The sequence below is a fragment of the Miscanthus floridulus genome, chromosome 15 (assembly GCF_019320115.1).
Source record: "Miscanthus floridulus cultivar M001 chromosome 15, ASM1932011v1, whole genome shotgun sequence".
In the NCBI taxonomy this organism is placed as follows: Eukaryota; Viridiplantae; Streptophyta; class Magnoliopsida; order Poales; family Poaceae; genus Miscanthus; species Miscanthus floridulus.
The window spans coordinates 15,611,723-15,630,149 of NC_089594.1; positions in this window are offsets into that span (position 1 = coordinate 15,611,723).

Genomic DNA, 18,427 nt, shown 5'->3' on the forward strand with positions numbered 1-18,427 from the left:
GAGGGGAACAAATTGCGGGGGCTCTTCGAGCGAAGCGAAGCGGCGGCACTGTAATGGGATAGGACTCGGGGAGATGATGCATCTGTGGATGAGTAGATCCGTATCTGATTATAGGGTACCTCGTTACGTGTGGGTTCGAACCAAACAATTGTATCGCTATTCGACGCAACTAGCGTCCGGCGCGAGCACGAGTTCGAGACGCCCCAAGGGACCATCCGATTGAGATAACAGGAGTCGTCCAAATCTCAATGAATAAAACAACAACGGAAAATAAAAGCAGACCTATCCGATGCAATAGAACGAGCGTGCCCCGCGTGCAGCCCGTCTCTCGTCGTGCTGTCGTGCCTCGTCGCGTCGCCATCCCCCGCCGTGTCGTGTCACATCGCCATCCCCCGTCATGCCGCCATCCCCTGCGTGCCCGTTGCCCTCTACGCCGCATCCCCACCGTGAAGATCTGTTGCAACACGGAGCAATGCGAGATGCAACATTAGAAGTATTACTTGTTTGCAATATCAGAACAAGTCTACTGCAATATCAGAACAAGGCTACTGCAATATCAGAACAAGGCTACTCAAATGCGAGATGTAAGATCACAAAAAAAGAGACTAATGCAACAAAGAAATATTATTTGTTGCAACGTCAGAACAAGGCTACTGCAACAACAGAACAAAACGCAATACGAGAAAGCAACATCAGAAAAAAGAGACTAATGCAACAAAGAAATATTACTTGTTGCAATAGTAGAACAAGGCTACTGCAACATCAAAATTTATTTAACTGCAACATAAAAGCGTCGCCTTCATAAAAAAAGTCAGCCGCGAGGAAGAAGGGGGTCGGCGGATGAGCGGCCAAGTGGCCACGCGCGCAGCCCAGCTCGGTGACGAGCGGAAGGCGTAGGCGGAGGCGCAGGGCAGCGGCCGGCGTGGGGCCACGCGCGCAGCCCCGCTCGGTGACGATTGCCAGACCTAGGTGGGGGCACAGGGCAGTGGGCGGCGGGGTGTGCAGCGCAGCAGCCGGCGGGGGCGCGCGGGGCAGCGACCAGCGGGGTTCCTCTCGGGCAGCTCGGCGTTGGCGCACGGGGCGGCAAAGGAATCTCACGGCCTCGGCGCACATGGCAGCAGCGGATAAGGGAGTGGGGCTCACGGGATGGGATAAGGGAGCGGACGGTCACGTGATGGGATAAAGGGGTAAAGGAGCGGGAGGGTCACGTATCGGGGCCGCGTGTCCGCGTCTGGATAACTGTTGCGGAGGGACGTCCTGTTAGAAGAATTATCGATCGCTATTCGTCCCGTCCGCAATTGGATTGTGTTACACTTGCTCAACCACAAACAGCTTGTTGTATCGGTGTTTGGATTAGATATTGTCACCGACTAAGGTCACGACAGAGCAGTATTCGGTAGTTTGGACTCGTGTTTGTCAGACTAGCCGGAGCCAGGTCCGCCGCCGGCACTACCGAACGATCTCTTAGATTAGCGAATACCAGTCAAGAACAACTCTCCTCTTCCAACACTCTTAAACGAAAATTAGAACTGGGCTCAGTCAACGCCAATCTGGTCCAGTGAACTTGGGATTGGGCCTGGAAACTCGCTTACTCCTTCCTTTCTCCTTGGCCCAAAGGACACCAGGATCTCTCGCTTCTTCTGTTCTTCACCTGCCTCTTCTGGTAGTGTTCCGGTTCCTTCGTCAACTTTTTTCAGGTAGCATGGTCATCTTGGTGACAGATATGATGATATCTCAGTGTAAGATTACTCAATCCTGACCTTAAATCATCTTAGCACGTCTCATGAATAGGATTACTTTAGCATTGCATGCAACACTACTCCCTCCTTGGTATCTGTGATTACTCTCCTCGCGCCTACGAGAAGATTATGGATAATTTAGCTAATTATTAGCCGAGTACTTAACTAGTAACTATTTTACTGTTTGGACCAAACTAACTAGTAATATTAGTTGTGACCTAATAGTTAGTTAACTATTACTCCCTCTGTTCCCTCGATAAATAGATTCCTAGAGTTGTTTTAAGAAAATTTTTGAACTTTAACTGAATTTCAAAAAAAAACCGTCAAGATTGATGACATCAAATTAGTATAATTAGATATGCAATAAAATATATTTTTATAATATGCTCATTTTACGTCATAGATGTTGTTACACTTTCCTATAACGTCAAACTTTGACTTGCACAGATTTTTTAGGAGCAGCAGCTAATAGATACAATCCAAACAAGCTAAGTATTAAACGACAAATAATCAAAGCGTGCTCCTAGCGTTACAAAAAGCTATTGCTCGCGCATAGCAGCTGTCAATCTGTGCCGGGCATGCACCATGTTCTACCATGTATATAAGGGTGAGGTGAGGCCAGGAATTTCTCCTCATCGTTCAAGTCCATTCCTCGTTGCTCATTTTCGGCCTTGACTTGCTTTGGGATCTAACATGAGGTGCAATAGCATGATGATGATGACCATGTTCTCGTGCGCTAGTGCTTTTCGGACCCCTAGCAATGCAAGCACAATGTAAGTACTCCTTTGTATTGTTTAATTTAATTTGTATAGATATTTGAGGGGAAAAATGATGGTGAGCATGTTGCTGTTGCTGCTGCTTCTATTATATAATGATCTTGGATTTTTTAAAAGAGTGAAATACACTGGCGGCCCTTTAACTTGTCGGCCTGTGCCAGTCCGGTCCACGAACTTGCAAACGCGGAAAATGGGCCCCTGAATGTGTCAAGTTGTTCACCGCAGGTCCATTTCCCATCCAGCGTGGCCTCCAGGCGACGTGGCACCGCTAGCGTGGCAGACGAAGCACGTGAGCCGCATATTTCAATACCGAACGCGGCGGGGTGGCGCTACGTCCACACTGTTTGGTGGACCGGGAGGCGCGAGACGCGGCGGCGCCCATGGCCGACAACGGCGAGCTCGGCGGGGTGGCGCTGTGGAGCGCTAGCGCCTGTGCGGGTTACACGGGGGTGGAGAGCACGACGAGGCGAACTCGCCTAGGACATTCCCCGCGGTGGAGGACGTCCGGAGGCGGCGGTACGTGCAGCGAGGCGGCTCGCCCGCAGCGGCGTAGCTCCGGCGAGCCAGAGTGACGCACAGAGAGGGAGAGGAAGAGCGCGGGAGCACTGGAGGGTGCCTTAGCACGCCCCGAAGCTTGTCGACAAGCTCGCGTCTGCTGGAAAGCGACAGAGGAGGAGATCGACGACGGCGGCGGCACTGTTAGCTCGGGATGAGGCGGCGGCGCCTGTAGAGCGAGAGAGGGAGCACGGGGGAGAAGCGGAGTGAGTACGGAGTGCTCACGCGACACTCTGGGCACCATTTTAGAGGGAGAGAGAGACCGCGGGAGGAGAGGAAAGGCCGGTCAAGGAGCTCGGCTCCATGCCGACAATGGCGGATCTCTGACTCAGCGCTGCGGGACGAGCAGCTCGGGGCGAGGGGCTGCGGCGCATAGAAAGGGTCCGCGCGGGGTGCTCGGTCGTGCAGGGGACGCGGGAGAAGGGCGCGGCCAGGCGTGGTCCAAGCGTTGCCGGCGATGGCGTTCGTCCCGTGCGGAGCGGGAGGTAGGGGGCGACCCTGACGTGAGGGGTCTACATTGAAACGTGCGGCTCACGTGCTTCGTCTGCCATGCTGGCGCTGCCACGTCACATGGAGGCCACGCCGGATGGGAAATTGACCTGCGGTGAACAACTTGACAAGTTCAGGGGTCTATTTTCCGCGTTTGCAAGTTCGTGGACCGGACTGGCACATGCCGACAAGTTAAAGGACCGCCAGTGTATTTCACTCTTTTTAAAATACTGTAGGCCGTCATGAACTGATGGATTCCAAGAGTTCTATCACCGCTTCCATCAACTCCACATCATCAGATGAGAGAGAGAGAAAGATTGTCCTCAACTTTTGCATCGCTGTGTGGTGCTTTTACTTTGATCCAGTGAAGGGGACCCCCCTGCTTCTGCTGTCCATTTGATCCTCAGAAAGAGTATTGCCACTTGACATTGCAAGAGTGCAGGTCCAACTGTGCGACATGCAACCCCGATGCCCCAAATCTTATACAGCGCGCGTGCGGTGTACGAGTTAGCAACGCGCGGTTACTTTTTCGGGCAGGTTGCGTCTGTTTCCTTTCCCTTACCGTCATGTTTTTGTCGCGTTCTGTCTGGATTCCGACTTATTGCGCCGCGACGGCATTAAAAAAAAAAAATCAAAACAGTGCGATTTGTTTGAGAAAATTGCAACGCGCTTCGTAAATATACGACTCCAAACATCGTTTTCGTAAAAATAACTCTTGAAACATTGGCTTCTTGATTTTCATGACATTATGGGTATGAAGTCTCTTTTCTCGTATAAATACATGTATTTGTTTCCCAATGACATTACGCTGGTTTTCCTGGGCTGGCCGCCTGCCGCCGCCGGGTGGCTTGCTTGCCGCTGCCTTGGCTCTGTGATATGGAGGAGTATAAAAAATTCAAAAACCACAAGTAGACCACTACACACCCTACAGATTTCCTCTCTGCTAGGACTCTAGGAGCTAGCCCTCGCCCCAGCAAGCAAATAAGCAATGCACAGGACCATAATTTAGCACCATGAATGCTCCTCCTCTAACAAAAATGAGCCATATGCAATTACATGTAATAGATAACACCATGAATTTAGCCCTCCAGCCGGCGCAGACAGGCCTCCAGCCGGCGCGGACAGGCCTCCATCCGGCGTGGCCATGCCCTCGACGACCGGCGTAGACAGTCCTCCATTCGGCGCGGCCATGCCCTGGGCGATCAGCGCCGCCATGCCCTCTGCGACCGGCGCGGCCAGAACATGGCCGACCGCGTTCGGGCCGGCGGCGGCCACGGTCACGTCGGGCGGCTGGCCATCAGGTCCAGCGGCTTCCAGGGGTTAGGGTGTCGGGAGGAAACGACGAAGGAGATGAGACGACGATCGGCGCGGCCAGGACTTGGGCGCCTGAGGTGGCTGCCGTCGGCGGCGACGGCCACGTCCAGGACTTGTGCGACCACAGCCAGGACTTGGGCAGCCATGTCGGGCTGCTAGGGCGTCGCGATCTCAAACGACGAAGGAGATGTGATGAAACGTCGGGTAGAAACGTAGATGAAACGCTCGATCGGTGTTGACAGAATATCATCGGCAGTCCTCCGAGGGGTATCCCACGAAAGTAGATTGATCGGTAAGGGAGCGTGAGATCAAGAACAAGAAGGCAACAGAGACACATGAGTTAGACATGTTCAGGCCGTCAGTATGACGTAATACCCTACTCCTGTGGTCTGTTGGTTTGTATTAGCTATCGTATGATATTGCGTGAGTTTGGAGGGGTCCCTACCCGCCTTATATAGTCCGGGGAGCAGGGTTACAAGTCAGTTAGATCTGAGAGATAACCGAAAAGTGATAACTGATTACAGGAATCTTGGGATCATACATATCCTAACAGATCGTGTAGTATCTTCAAGATATCTTCCAGATGTCTTGCGGAAGGCGCCGAGCAGAGTCATGCCCCACAAGGCTTCGTCTTGTGCGCTGGACCGCCCCTGAGGACGTAGCCCATGTGGTCTGTCGTGGGTAGGGATGAAAACGGTACGGATATTTTCCGACCGTATTCGAAACCGAATCCGTTTAGAGGGGTTGAGATCTGTCCGTATCTGAGTCCGGATATCCAACATCCGATACCGCATCCGTATCCGAATACTCAAATCGCATAGTTATGATGTCGATATCCAATCGTATCCTATCCGACATAGTTGACACTATCCGTATTCAAATCCGAATCCGGACAGAAATATGAAAACAAATGTAATATCGGTGATATCCGTCCGTATCCGATCCGTTTTCATCCCTAGTCGTGGGTATCCGGGGTCATACCCCCCACAGCTAGTCCTCGAGCACCTTGTACCCGTTGTGCAACGCCGCCTTGAGCTTGTCCGAGTAGGTGCAAACGAAGCCGAGCAGTCGAACTCACGGTCCGACCACCGCGATGAGTTGCCGAGCAGTTGTGAGCAGCGTGTACTATCACCGAGAAGCACGAATCATAGTCGAGCAGCATAACCCAAGCACGGCTTGCCATAAGGGTGTAAGGAGCTCAAGTTCAGAATCAAAAATTTCTTCGTAGTGGACCAAGTGTGCCCACTTTGAGTCCGACCACGAGAGAAGGAGATAGTCCTCTTCAGCTTCAAGAGGCCCGGAGTCTTCGAGAATAAAGCAAGCACATTCACCATGAGGTGAAGTGTGCCCACTTAGTCCCCGAGTCTGATAGTAGATGACGTAGTCATGTGGTGCCAGGGTCCAAAGTAGAAGAATAATAAAGGACCAGCCGAGCAGGCAGCCAGCCCTCGAGCGTAGCCCTGAAATGAGAGAGAGTACATTCACTGCAAGGTGAAGTGTGCCCACTTAGTCCCCGAGCCTGACAGTAGGTGACGCAGTCACGTGGTGCCAGGGTCAGAAACAGAAAAACAGTAAAAAAAACCATCCGAGCAAGCAGCCAGTCCCCGAGCCGTTTATGGAGATATCTGAAAACCCCAACCATGGCGAAAAAACCAGAGTAATGGTTGTATAGTAACTGATACTGAGCCTCAATAAATGGCAGAGAAATCAGTGATTATTTGGCGAGTGATAACTAACGGCAGCAATAACTGAGCGACGTGGGCTACGGTTGCGTGAAAAGCCCATGTTATGGCCCATCAAGCCGCGTCAAAGAATTCGAAGGGGCGCAAATCGTGGGAATGGTTTCCCAAAAACCCTCGAATGCGAAAGGGTGGGGAAAGTACTTTATAACTGCGCCGCCGCATCCCGCGTTCATACCTTTGCCACTTTGCCATTCCATCTTCATCCTCAGCCCTCACATTTCCAGATTCGCATCCACGCACGCTCCCGACGCCAGTCCCCATCTAGATCTGAGAGATGGCACCGAAGAGGAGAGCTATGAACCCGAAGAAGGTGAGCCCAAAGAAGGCAGGAGCGGGAGCCAGTCGTGACGAAGAGTGGGTGCCATCGCGCATGGGGGAAGCGAAGCTCGAGTGATTGGTGGAGGCGGGCGTGCTTCCTGACCGCGTCACCGCCAGATGGCGGCCAGCCAGTGGTGAGCCCTTCCCCATGCCTAACACTGACGAAGCTGTAGTCTTCGAGGATTATTTCTAGCGTGGGTTGGGGTTCCCTATTCATCCTTTTTTGCGGGATCTGCTGGAGTTCTGGGTGATTAGTCTGTGCAGTCTCCACCCCAACACCATATTACACATCTCGATATTTATTCATTTCTTTGGGACGTTTCTGGGGTTTTACCGCACTTCAACCTCTTCAGACACCTGTTCTGGTTGAAGAAGAAGGGCGACGGTGGTTCCAAGGTGGTCGGCGGCGTATATCTGCAGCTCCAGGATGGAATGGCCAGTGAGTACATTAATGTACCATTGAACACTTCTCTGAAAGGGTGGAACTCCAAGTGGTTCTACATGAAATAGAGTCACCCTGCAATCTGCTACGACGTCCACCATATCCCGGAGAACCAGAAAAGCTGGTCGGAGAAACCGAACAGTGCTGACATGGAACAAGTAAGGGAGCTCCTCGACCTGCTTGAAGGCGTAGAGATTAGCGGTGAGCTTCATAGTGCGCCGAATCCAGCCCTGCAAGGAGAGGGCCCACCCAGGCTTTGACTACAGAGGTGATGATGATGGGGAGAGAGGACGGAATGGCTGATGAAACAAATTGTCCTAGAGCGGGCCACAAAGCTATTCGCTCCCAACGCCTCGTTCAGCTGGCCAAGGCAAACGAGGGCCTTCAACTGTACAAATCCGCCTCCTCAGTTAACCATCTCGATTATTTTTCCCCGATACTTTTAATCTTGAAGCATTGCCAAGGAGTGAACTGATTCACTTATGCAAAGATCCATTCGCAGGAAAGAGCGGTGTACTTCTCCGGCGTGCCGAGGGGTGATTGGCTAAGGGGTGTAGACGCTCGGCCACCGGCTCGGCCTGAGGAAGATGCGGCTAGCGCTTCATCAGAGTCCGGGGGCACCAACGCTGGTCGGATAGAAGATTTGCCCCCAGTATCGAAGAAAGTCCAGGGAAAAGGGCTGCGGCAGACGAGCTGGCCTAGGAGAAGAGGAAGATGGCGGCCGCCGGTCCCATCTAATCGGGCGGCATCTTGCTTGGTGGCGACTAGACCACTCGAATGCGAAGGACCACGGTGCTTGAGTGGTCGGATGACGACGAAACTTCAATGGCTCCTCCGCTGAGCACTGAAACACCTTCACGCAGCACGCGCACGGTGGAACAAGCGAAGAGAGGCGAAGAAGTTCCTAAGCAGTGGGTGACGGGAGTCCCCGAGCGGCAGACATTGGGAGACCCTGCACAGCAGGCGGAGGAAGTCACAGAGCGACAGGCGGAACACAGGCCAACGGTGGAGGAAATGGGACCTCCACCCTAGAGCATGAAAGTCGACCCCATGGCCGCGCCTGGGTGCTCGGGTAGGCGTCACTGGTTCAAGAAATTGTACCGGCAGACCAAACCATGAGTATCCTTTCCTTGGAGTTACTTTGTTGTCATTTCTTAGTTTTTTTGGCGCTTGACGAACTGATCTGATGTAGTGCGAAACGTGCGGAGGGTCTGACCCTACCAGTCTAGACTACCAAAACACCGAGGGCTGATCCCATGGTGGAAGCAACGCCGGCAGCTACCGTCCCTGAGTCCCTGAGAGCTCGACAGCCGGAGGGGGAGTCAACCGCCACTACTGGAGATCTTTGTGATGACGAACGAGCGGCGTTGATGATGGATGGATCGATGGCAATGCCCGAGGCAACGGCAGGAACCGCCAGGTCTTTGGGAGCAGAGGCTGGAGTTGCCGGCGATGCGCTGGAGTCTGGGGCGATGGAGCCGGTGGTGCCAGAGGGGCAAACGGCGCTTCCTAAGGTGTCGTAGAGCATGGTCGGAGCCGCTGTCTAGCCACGGAGCCCTCCGGTGGTGCCTTGAGCTACGACGGAAGAGGACGAGGTGGAGGAGATCGAGCGCGCTGAACCTCAACCCCAAGCTGTCCGAATCCTCCACAAGCACGGTGACAAGGTTTTGGTTATCGAGGAGGAAGACATCACCAGGGAGATGAGGAGATTGAAGACCGCCCTTGCCGGAGTGATGAAACAAATCGAGGTCAGTATTGCATCTGGAGTGCTCATCTTTGATGTTGGAGATCGGAGTTCATCATTATAATTGTATATTTGTAGGGGATAACTTGGACTACCGAGCAGCGGCACTAGCTGATAAAGAGGATAGAACCCCTTGCCAAAGAGAACGGAAAACTCAGAGAGGCGATGAACCTGATGGAGAGAAACATCCAGAGAGCCCAGCGTGAGCGAGACCTTGCTGAGTCCAATGCACGAGATCTGGAACACCAGAAGGGGGTCCTGTCTGAGCAGCTGGCAGCTGTGTCCGAGCAACTACAGTGCAAGTTTGAAGAGCTGGTGAGTGCCTCCATGCAACTAGAATAGACGTTCGAGTAGTTTAGAAGTGTATCCGAGCAGAAAGCAGGTACGGTATATCGGCGAATGTGCTTTGTATTGCTGAACAGCCATATTTTTGGTGATGACTGTTGTGCTTATAGAGCAAAACACAGAGCTTGTCCAGCTGCGCCAAGCCCTCGAACAACTCCGAGAGGAGAAGGCGAAGGAGACAGGGCGAGCAGATAAACTGGCCGAGGAGTTGAACAGTAAGTACTCCCTGGCCGGAGTTAATGCTAAAGTAGTTTCCTTTCTTGACGGAACTTTGTAATGCTTACAGACTACCGTCGGAGGGTCAAAGCGCAATTCGATGTGCTAGAGCAGGACGCCCGAACATAGAGGGACAAGTTTGACGCCGTAGTTGCCAGAGTCAAACCAGTGCTCGACTGTATCGACCTGGAGGCGTCTCCTCAACCCGACGGTAGGCCACCGCGCCCGGACATCGTCATCGAAAGGTGCAAGATGACGTGAGAGAGCTTCAAGAACTTCAACCGCGAGCCATTGTTACCGGCATCACTCATGCCCTTGTGGTGGTCCGGTCCCACTATCAATCTATTGACCTTCAGGCGATAGGGGGCGGATTCGTCGAAGGGCTGAGCGAGGCGAAGACCCAGCAGCTGGAGGATGAGGTGGAGGATGCAGTGAAAAAGCTGGCCGGTGACATCGACCTATTTGGTGAAACGAGCGGTGATGACGAAGCTCGGTGATCTGCTCGGAGATTATCAGCTATAATTTCTGGACAGTGTAGTTAGAATGCGCGATAGCGCAAAAACACTTATGTATGTGATAAATGTTATAAGGTGCATGTGTATGCAGTTTGCTTGTATTTTGGCAAAAAAATCTTTGTAGTTTTAACCATAACGCAATTATATGTAGTATAAGTAGCGTCCAAGCAGTTGGTTCGCTGTTGACCCCCATGGCCTCGGCTAGCCTATAGTCCATAACGTTGAGCGCGGAGCCCGTGCACGTGTAGGAGGAACAGGCGTGACCAAGGAACCACAGCTGACCACCCATAACGTAGAGCGCGGAGCCCGTGGCACGTGTAGGGAGAGATCAGAGACTGGGTCTTCTCCATAGAGAATAGAGCGGAACGTGTGCTGCTCGGTGGTTGTCGAAATAACTTGGAGATATACGCAGTAGAAGTGGCATCCAAGCAATTAGTTCTGTGCCGCGCTCTCGGCCTTGGCTAGCCCATAGTCCATAACGTCGAGCGCGGAGCCCGTGGACGTGTAGGAGGAACAGGCATGACCAAGGAACTGCAGCCGACCACCCATAATGCAGAGCGCAGAGCCCGTGACACGTGTAGGGAGGGATCGGAGACTGGGTCTTTTCCATATAGAACAAAACAGAACGTATGCTGCTCGCTGATCGATGAAATATCTTGGAGATTTGGAGAAAAATCTTCGGCAATTTGGAGAAAACATTTTTGGCGATTTGGAGAAAAAATGTTTGGTGATTTGGAGAAAACATGTTCGGCGATTTGGAGAAAAACGTGTTCGGCGATTTGGAGAAAAACGTGTTCGGTGATTTGGAGAAAACGTGTTCGGCGAAAATGTTGGAGATTTGGAGAAACGTAGTCGACGCAGTTATGGTGATTTCGTTTTGGAGTTCGTCAAGGGGTGGCGTAGAGCTCGACGACCGTAAGTGGAGATTTAAACTGTAATGAAGAAAAAATGGAGACAAATTTTGGAGATCAAAACTTTATTCATCATAAAGTGGAGAGTACATATCTGGGGCGTTTCAAGGATAGAAACGTATGAGGTGCTCGATGTGCCAAGAGTTGGGAACATCAATTCCGTCTAAGTCACATAGGTGATAAGATCCTGGTCGAGTAACCACTTTGACGTCATAAGGCCTTTCCCAAGGGGAGGAGAGTTTGTGCATCCCTTTAGTTTTTTGTTTCCTGTGGAGAACGAGGTCGCCGACAGCAAATGAACGACCTTTGATGTTGCGGTTGTAGTACCTCCACAAGCCTTCTTGATACTTGGCTGTGTGGACGCAAGTGATTAGGCGTTCTTCCTCAGCCCTATCGACATCCTCTGTCCGAACAGCTGCGGCTTGCTCTTCATCGTAATTTTCCACCCTAGGTGCTCGAAAGGCAATATCCGCTGGTAGTATGGCTTCTGAGCCATAGACCAAAAAAGTATGGAGACACACCGGTGCTGCGACTAGCTTGAGTGCGCATTCCCCAAACTATGGCTAGTAGCTCCTTGAGCCATCTACCCGGGTACTTTTCTTCTTTCTGATATAGTCTCTTTTTGAGGGCATCAAGGATCATGCCGTTCACCCGTGCGACCTGGCCGTTGGCTCTAGGATGGGCAATGGAGACGTATTTGATGGAGATGCAATGGTCTTCATAGAAGTCCCAAAAGTCATGGCCAGTAAATGTAGTTCCGAGGTCGGTGATGATGCTGTTCGGGAGACCAAATCTGTGGATGATGTCTTCGAAGAGCTCGATTGCTTTCTTTGTAGTAGCTGAGACGAGCGGTTTATACTCAATCCACTTGGAGAACTTGTCAATGGCGACGTATACGTACCAAAAGCCACCTGGCGCTGGCTTAAAAGGGCCAATCATGTCTAGTCCCCAGCATGCAAAGGGCTAGGAAGCTGGAATGGTCTGTAGCTCTTGTGCCGGCACGTGTATTTACTTGGTGAAAAATTATCATCCTTCACAACATCGGATGAGGTCTTCTGCATCGAAGATGGCCGTGGGCCAGTAAAAACCATCTTGAAAAGCTTTGCCGACCAGTGTTCTCGATGTCGCGTGGTTGCCGCAGGAACCAGAGTGAATTTCGAGAAGTAACTTCACTCCGTCTTCTTGGGTGATGCATTTTTGTAGAATCCCTTCCTTGACACTTTTCCTCATCAAGTTGCCATCCACCAGCATGTAATGTTTGCTTCGATGGATTAGGCATTCGGTTTCAGTCTTATCGGCGGGTACTTCGGCACTGGAGAGGTACTTGATGAACTGTTCCCTCCAATCGGCGGCCAGCAAAGGTATCGTAAGTACTAGCTGCTCGACGGGGGAAACTTCCTGAATTTCCTTTTCTTCCTTAATGGATGGTGCTAGAAGGTCTTGAACGAAGACCCCCGGCAGAATCGTGGCGCGAGAGGGGCCCAACTTTGACAAGTAATCGGCAAGCTAATTTTGATCGCGTACCACGTGGTGGTACTCGATACCGTAGAACTTCCCTTCAAGCTTCCTGATTTCAGCGCAATATGCATCCATCTTCTCGCTGGAGCAAGACTAGTCTTTGTTAAGCTGGTTGATGACCAGCGCGGAGTCCCCGTATACCATGAGGCATTTGACGCCGAGCTCAATGGCTATACGGAGTCCGTGGAGACATGCTTCATATTCGGCGGCGTTGTTGGAGGCCAGAAAGTGTATCCAAAGAACGTATCAGAGCTTATCCTTGGTCGGCGTAATGAACAGAATACCCGCACCAGCACCATTGATGTTAAGGGCGCCGTCGAAGTACATCACCCAGTGCTCGGGGCAGGTGGCGGCGATGGGCTCTTGGATCTCGGTCCACTCAGCGACAAAATCAGCACACGCCTGAGACTTGATCGTAGGTCTGCTTCTAAATTCAATGGAGTAAGTGTCGAGCTCGACCGCCCACTTGATGATATGGCCGTTGGCCTCTTTGTTGTGGAGGATGTCCCCTAGAGGGAACTCGGTGACCACAGCAATCTTGTAATACTTGAAGTAGTGGCGGAGCTTGCGCGACGTAATCAGAACAGCGTATAGCAGCTTCTAAACCTGAGGATAACGAGTCTTGGGCTCGTTAAGAACCTCGCTGATGAAAATACCGGACGTTGCACCATATAGGCGTGCCCAGCCTCCTCACGTTCGACCACAATTGTTGTGCTGACGACGCGAGAAGTAGCAGCGATATAGATCAGGAGAGTTTCGTCTGGCTATGGCATCGTCATGACCGGAGGCTTTGTTAGGAACAACTTAAGCTGCTCGGAAGTTGTGTCTGCCTCTTCCGACTAGGAAAAACGCTTAGAGGCCTTGAGGAGTTTGAAGAAAGGTAGCCCTTTTTTAATGAGGCATGATATGAAGCGGCTTAAGGCAGCCATGCACCCTATAAGCTTCTGTACATCCTTGACGCATGTTGGGTGTTTCATGTTGGTGATGGCGGAGACCTTGTCAGGATTGGGCTCGATGCCTCGTGCGCTGATAATGTAGCCCTGGAGTATACCGGATGGAACTCCAAAGATGCACTTTGAAGGGTTCAGCTTCCATCGGTACCTTTTTAGGTTGGCGATCGTTTCTTCGAGATCAACGATAAGATCATCAGCGGTTTTGGACTTGACGACCACATCATTGATATAAGCTTCGATGTTGCGGCCAATCTATTGATCGAGGCACATTTGGATAGCCCTTTGATAAGTTGCCCTAGCGTTCTTGAGTCTGAAGGACATGGTGGTGTAGCAATATGCACCAAAGGGCGTGATGAAAGACATCTTGATCTGATCTTCTTCCTTGAGGGAGATCTGATGATAGCCGGAGTAACAGTTAAGGAAGGAGAGCAGTTCACAGCCGGCGGTGGAGTCTACAACCTCGTCTATCCAAGGCAAACCGAAGGGGTCTTTAGGGAAGTGTTTGTTAAGATCAGTGTAATCAACGCACATTCTCCATTCTTTATTCTTTTTTCGAACAAGAACAGGGTTTGCTAACCACTTAGGATGATACACTTCTTTTATAAATCTGGCAGCTAAGAGCCATTTTATTTCTACCCTAATAGCCTCCTTCTTGTCTGGCGCGAATCGATGGAGTTTCTGCTTGATCGGTTTGGCGGTCGGCGAGACATTCAAGGAGTGCTCGATCTTCTCCCATGGTACCCCTGGCATGTCTACAGGTTTCCAAGCAAACAGGTCAGCGTTGGCACATAGGAAGGAGACGAGCACGCTTTCCTATTTGGGGTCAAGGTGAGCCCCAATCTTCATGGTCTTGGAGGGGTCATCGAGGCCGAGGCCGACCTCCTTTATTTCCTTGGACTTGGCGGAGGCACGGGGAGGCTCTAGCTCTGGGATCTCCATGTTGTCGGTGGACAACGTCTTGGCTTCGGTGACCACGCTGGCCATCTAGATGGAGAGGTCGATGGCTTCAGCGAGGGCGAGACTCTCTGTCTCCAGGCATAGGCGATGGAGAGGTTGGCCCGTAGGGCCAGAACTCCTGTAGGCGAAGGCATCTTCAGCACCAGATACGCGAAGTGCAGTATAGCCATGAACTTGGCCAGAGCTGGTGAAAGCTCTAGTTTGGTTTTGGTGAATTGATGAAACCCTAAGTGCTAACCTAGTTTATCAAGTGATCATGAGATAGGTAGCACACTTCAAGTGGAGAAGCTAATGAAGATCATAGCATGACTATGGTGATGGCATGGTGATGATCAAGGGCTTAAACTTGAAAAGAAGAAAGAGAAAAACAAAAAGCTCAAGGCAAAGGTATAAGTTGTAGGAGCTATTTTGTTTTGGTAATCAAAACACTTAGAGAGTGTGATCACATTTAGGTTTGATAGCCGTACTATTAAGAGGGGTGAAACTCGTATTAGAATGCGGTTATCAAAGTGCCACTAGATGCTCTAACTCATTGCATATGCATTTAGGATCTAGTGGAGAACTAACACCCTTGAAAATGTTTGTGAAAATATGCTAACACATGTGCACAAGGTGATACACTTGGTGGTTGGTACATTTGAGCAAGGGTGGAGAAGTTAGAAGTGAAATGGAGTTGGTCGCAATGATGCTGGCGTCGGTCAACTGACCGGACGCTGGGTCGCTCTACGACCAGACGCTGAAGGGCTGCGTCCGATCGTGTTGTCGGTCGGCACAGTGATTAGGGTTAAGCACTGGACGCTGGGCTGTGTCCGGTCAAGCATGACCGGACGCGTCCGGTCGGCAAAAACTAGTTTTGGACCCTTACTATAAATGACCAAACGCTGAGGGGTCAGCATCCAGTCAACTCTGTCGGAGCGTCCGGTCAACATGTCGACCGTTGAGATCAAATGTTCACCGTTGAATGCAGGAGACACGTGGCCGCCATCGGGCGACCGGACGCTGAGGAGCAGCGTCCGGTCAGTAGGACTGGAGCGTCCAGTCACCCCGATCAGTGCCCAGTGAAGGGGTACAACGGCTCTATTTCGTGGGGCTTCTATTTAAGCCTCATAGCCGGTTCAAGCTCACTCTCTTGGCCATTTGCATTGACATAGCAACCTTGTGAGCTTAGCCAAAGCCCTCCCACTCATCTCCATCATTGATTCATCATCTTTGTGAGATTGGGAGAGAATCCAAGTGCATTGCTTGAGTGTTTGCATCTAGAGGCACTTGGTGTTCGTGTTTCGCTACGGATTTCTCTTGTTACTCTTGGTGGTTGCCGCCACCTAGACGGCTTGGAGCAGCAAGGATCGTTGAGCAGAGGGTGGTGATTGTCTCCGGCTCCGATCGTGGTGATTGTGAGGGGTTCTTGACCTTTCTCCAGCGGAGAGCCAAAAGGTACTCTAGTGGATTGCTCGTGGCTTGTGTGATCCTCACCTTGTGTTGGTTGTGCGGCACCATATTGAGGGTTTGGCGTGTGAAGCCAATTAGCGTGTGAACCTCCAAGTGAGTGAATCACCACAACGAGGACTAGCTTGCTGGCAAGCAAGTGAACCTCGGTAAAAATCATTGTGTTCATCATTGATTTCGAGGTGATTGGTCTTCATTGTTATTCATCCTTGTGATTGATTGGTTCTTTCATCTACACGGCGGTATAACTCTCTTGATCACTCTCTTTACTTTACAAAAAACTAGTTGACAAGCTCTTTAGTGTAGCTAGTTGTGAGAGCTTGCTTGGTTGGTTGGTGTGGCTCTTTAGTTAGCCTTTGAGAGCACACTAACATAAGGTAGTGCCATAGTTCTTGTGTGAATCAACACTATCTAAACTAGAATTGTGGTAGGTGGCTTGCATTTTGAGTAGGCTAGCATAACACTTACTTCGCCTCATAATTGTCTAACTATTTTGTTAAGTGTTGTTGTAGAAATTTTATTAGGCTATTCACCCCCCTCTAACCATTAGGACCTTTCAAGTGGTATCGGAGCCGAGGTCACCGTTATTTGAGGCTTAACAACCTTTGGTGTTAAAATGGCTCAAATCAACAACACCAAGAAGCCACCCCAATTTGATGGCTCAAATTATTCTTATTGGAAGTCAAAGATGACCACACATATCAAGTCAATCAATAGAAAGGTGTGGAAGGTGGTAGAAACCAAAATTGAGATTGGTGATCCGAAGAATCCCACCGCCGCCAAAGAAGTGCTTCTCCAAAACAATGACATTGCTCTAAGTGCCATTCATGATGCAATTGATGTGAGAACATTTGAGCAAATCAAGAATATTAAGATGGCTCATGAAGCTTGGAAGAAATTGGAAGAATCATTTGAGGGTACTCAAGCCATGAAGGGTGCAAAGGCATATATTCTCAAAGAGAAGTTTGCAAGCTTCAAGATGAAGGAAGATGAGAGTGTGCCAGACATGTTCCATCAGATGGAAGTGATTGTCAATGATCTCAAAGCACTTGGTGAAAAGATAGAGGACAAGGACTTCTCCAATAAGTTCTTGAGATGCTTACCCTCAAGATTTGGTACATTGGTCACTATTCTAGTGAGGTCCGGTTTGGATACAATGACACCAAATCAAATCTTGGGAGATATCATGACCGATGATGCTTATAGAGATGATGATGAGTAGGAAGAAAAGAGGGAGAAGAAAGAAGAAAAGAAGGATGATAAGAAGAAGAGCATGGCATTCAAAGCCACATCATCCAAGGGAAAAGCCAAGCAAGAAACATCAAGTGAAGATGATGATTCATGGGATGATGATGATGATGAGAAGATGGCTCTATTTGTCAAGAGATTTGGCAAGTTCATGGTGAAGAAGGGCTACCGTGCTAGAAGAAAGAAGTCTTCATCCAAGAACAAAGAAGAGTCAAGAAAGTGTTTCAAGTGTGGAAGCAAAGATCATCTTGTTGCTCAATGCCCATACAATAGCGACAATGATGATGACAACAAGAAGAACAAGAAGAATGACAAGAAGGAAAAGAAAGAGAAGAAGGACAAGATGGCCTTCAAGAAGAAGAAGGGTGGATCATATGTGGGGATAGCGATGCTTCCTCAAGTGATGATGATGATGATAGTGATGATAACAAGACCACCAAGAAGAAGGTTCTTGCAAGCATTGCTATCAATGAGAAGCCTTCTCTCTTCGAATCTTCATCATGCTTCATGGCTAAGGCCACTAAGGTACAATCTTGTGATGATGAAAGTGATGAAGAACATATTGATGATAATGAATATGAAAATGAAAATGATAGTGATAGTGATGATGATGAACCTACTAAGGATAAATTATTTGACATGCTAGAAGATGCTAAAGAACACTTTGACATTAAGAGAAGGGAATGCAAGAGCTTGAATAAGGAGGTAAAAGGCCTTAAGCAAGTCCTTGATGAGCTCAAAGCAACTCATGAGAAGCTAGAGGAAGCCCATGAGAAGCTTGGCAAGGCTCACAAAAAGCTTGAAAAGGCTCATTCCACTTTGCTTAATGAACAAGATAAAAAGAAGCATGTTGAAACTTGTGATGTAAGTTTAACTTGTGATATAATTGATAAATCACTATCTATGCCTATCATTGTTGCTCCTACTAACCCTTCTTGTAGCACTTCCACTTCTACCTCATCTAGTAGTGATGGTCTCACTTGTGATGCCTCACTAGTGGTTGAGAATGAGAACCTCAAGAAGGAGGTCACTAAGCTCACTCACACCTTAGCTAAGGCTTATGGTGGTGAGGACCGCTTGCTTATGTGCTTGGGTAGCCAAAGAGATTCTCTCTACAAAGAGGGATTGGGCTATACCCCCAAGAAAGGCAAAGTGGCCTTTGCTCCTCACAAGACTAATTTTGTGAAGAACAATGGTCG